This window comes from Marmota marmota, unplaced genomic scaffold (genome assembly GCF_001458135.2).
Source record: "Marmota marmota marmota unplaced genomic scaffold, marMar, whole genome shotgun sequence".
In the NCBI taxonomy this organism is placed as follows: domain Eukaryota; kingdom Metazoa; phylum Chordata; class Mammalia; order Rodentia; family Sciuridae; genus Marmota; species Marmota marmota.
In genome coordinates this window covers 3,060,351-3,063,129 of record NW_025999945.1, presented here as the reverse complement: position 1 = coordinate 3,063,129, position 2,779 = coordinate 3,060,351, and positions in this window count along the sequence as shown.

The following is a 2,779-nucleotide window of genomic DNA, read 5'->3' as shown; positions in this document are numbered from 1 at the left end:
TCTTAGGTAAAGCCATGGAAAAGATGTGCTACTTGATCCTTGGAAATGAGACCACCCTAACCCAAGTCACCCAAATGAGAGCATCTCTGCTGGTGGGGAGGACAGTGGCATGGATGAACCCTCCCTGAGTCCTATGAAACCAGGTACTAATTCAGACCCTTTTTTTGTTCAGTCTCCACAGTTGTCCAATGAAGTAGTGCACAATTGTTACTTCAGCTTTAGCCCAAGGTGGAACTGAAAGGGAGTGTCTAGCTGCTTCCATTGTTCAGGAGACAAGAGATGGTCCCAGGAGACAGGAAACGGTCTCACCAGTTCTGGAAAAGGCCCTAGCACCCAGATTTTGTGGATCAGGTGAACTAGCTTCCTACTCTAAGATCACTCTGGAATGCTCAGTCATTACTTTATGAAAATGTGAAACAAATATAAAGGAGTTCCTCTTCTATTAAATATACACATTTTCTTTTTACTATCTATGTGGCAAGATGGTTATGTTTTCTAAGCATTCCCAGGAATAAAGGAAATGGAAGAATATGCTACAATGTTCACATTGAAATAGTAAGATAGCCTCTAGAGATGAATGAAATATAGGAAGTATTTCAGGAGATAATTGCAAGTGTTGTGGTAATAAATCTGAGGAACATATTCAGGACTTGTATGCTGAAACTACAAAACATTGAGGAAAGAAATTAAACATAATGTCCATGGATTGGATGATGTAATATATTAAAGATATTAATTTCCCCTAATTAACATATAAGTTTAATGAGGTTCCTATCAAATTCCCAGATGATATTTGAAGATATAGGCAGAATTATTTTAAAATTTATATGGAAGAACTAGAATAAAAAAAAATTGGAGGAATATGTGTATCCAATTGGTTATATAGCTACAGTAGTTAAGACTGCATGGCATTGCTAAGTTAGATTATATTGGCATGTTAGACTTTACTGAAATTAAAACCTTTTTATCCATGAGATATCATGTTAGGAGGATACAAACATAAGCTACAGTGGGGAGAAAAATATGCAAACAAACTATCCAACATATCCAATAGCATCTAGACTACATAGTGACCTCTTAAAACTCAACAAAATAAAAAAAAATCTGATTAGAAAATGGGCAAAATAAATGAAGAGACATTCCATTGAGGAACATATAGATGATATAAGAAAAGATGTTCAATTCACTAACAATTAGGGCAATCACAATTAAAACCACAATCTCTGTTTATCTACTAGAAAGCCTAAAACAGCAACGGATCAACTAATATCAAAAGGACAGCTTCAATTTCTGGCAAGGGTGCATAGAGTCTAGACATTCTGCTGGGGATATAAATGGTAGATTTAACCTGGGAAGCAAGTTGGCATTGATTTTTTTTTAATAAAACTAAACATGCAACTTCTATATACTCCAGCATGGGCATCCCTGGGTATTTATGCTAGAAAAAAAGAAAAACTTACAAAAACATATGGACATGAATGTTTATAGCAGCTTTATTTATTTATCTGTTTATTTTTAGTTACAGATGACAGTAGAATTCATTTTGTTATAATTGTACAAGCATGGAATATATCTTATTCTAGTTAGGACCCCATTCTTATGGGTGTACATGAAGACAGGATTCACTATGGCATATTCATTTAAGAATAAAGAAAAATTGTTTCAGGTTCATTCCACTGTATTTCCTTTTCTAATCCCCATTCCTCTTTCTCTAATCTACTGAATATCTATTCTTTCCCTGTCCCCTCTTATTGTGGTTACCTTCTACATATCAGTGAAAAAAATTCCACCTTTGGTTTTGGGGGACTTGCTTATTAGCATGATAGTCTCCAGGTCCATCTGTTTACTTGCAAACGTCATAAAACCATTCTTCTTTATGGATAAGTAGTATTCCATTGTGTATATATACACCATAATTTTATAATCCATTCACCTGTTGAAGGGTGCCTAAGTTGGTACTATAGCTTAGCTATTGTATATTGAGTTTATGACAGCTTTATTCATAATAACCCTCATGTAGATGAAATTCCTGTGTCCTTTAACAGGCCAATGGTTAAATAAACTATGATACATTCATTACATGGACCACTACTCAGCAATGAAGAGGAGTAAAATATTGATATACACAGCATCCTGAATGAATCTCCAGAGGATTACAATGAGGGAAAAAAAACAGTTCCTGAAGTTTCCATACTGTATGATTCTACTCATATAAAATTCTTGAAATACAAAATTATAGAGTTAGAGAACAGATTAGTGGTTCCCAGAGAATAAAGAGAAGGTAGGAGACAAAGGGAAAGGTGAGGAGGGATATTTGTATGATGGAAAGGTTGTATTTTGATTATCAATTTCAATATCCTGGTTATGATATTATACAATAATTTTACAAGTTTTTATTATTGGAGGAATGTTTTAGTCAGCTTCTTCACTACTGTGACCAAAAGACTCACTCGACAAGAACAATTGGAGGAGGAAAACTTATCTGGGGGCTCATGGTTTCAGAGGTCTCAGTCCATAGGTAGTCAACTCCAATCCTCAGGGCCTGGGAGGAGGCAGAACACCACAGCAGAGAAATGTGGCAGAGGAAATCAGCTGGGAGCATGGTGCCTGGAAGGAGAGAGAGAGAGACAGAGAGAGACAGAGAGAGAGAGAGAGAGAGAGAGAGAGAGAGAGAGAGAGAGAGAGAGAGAGATGAGAAGGAATAAGGATAAGAGAATGAGGTAGTGTTAGCAAGTGTAGTGCAATGATTGGAGAGTGAACAAGGATCAAGCGACAAATC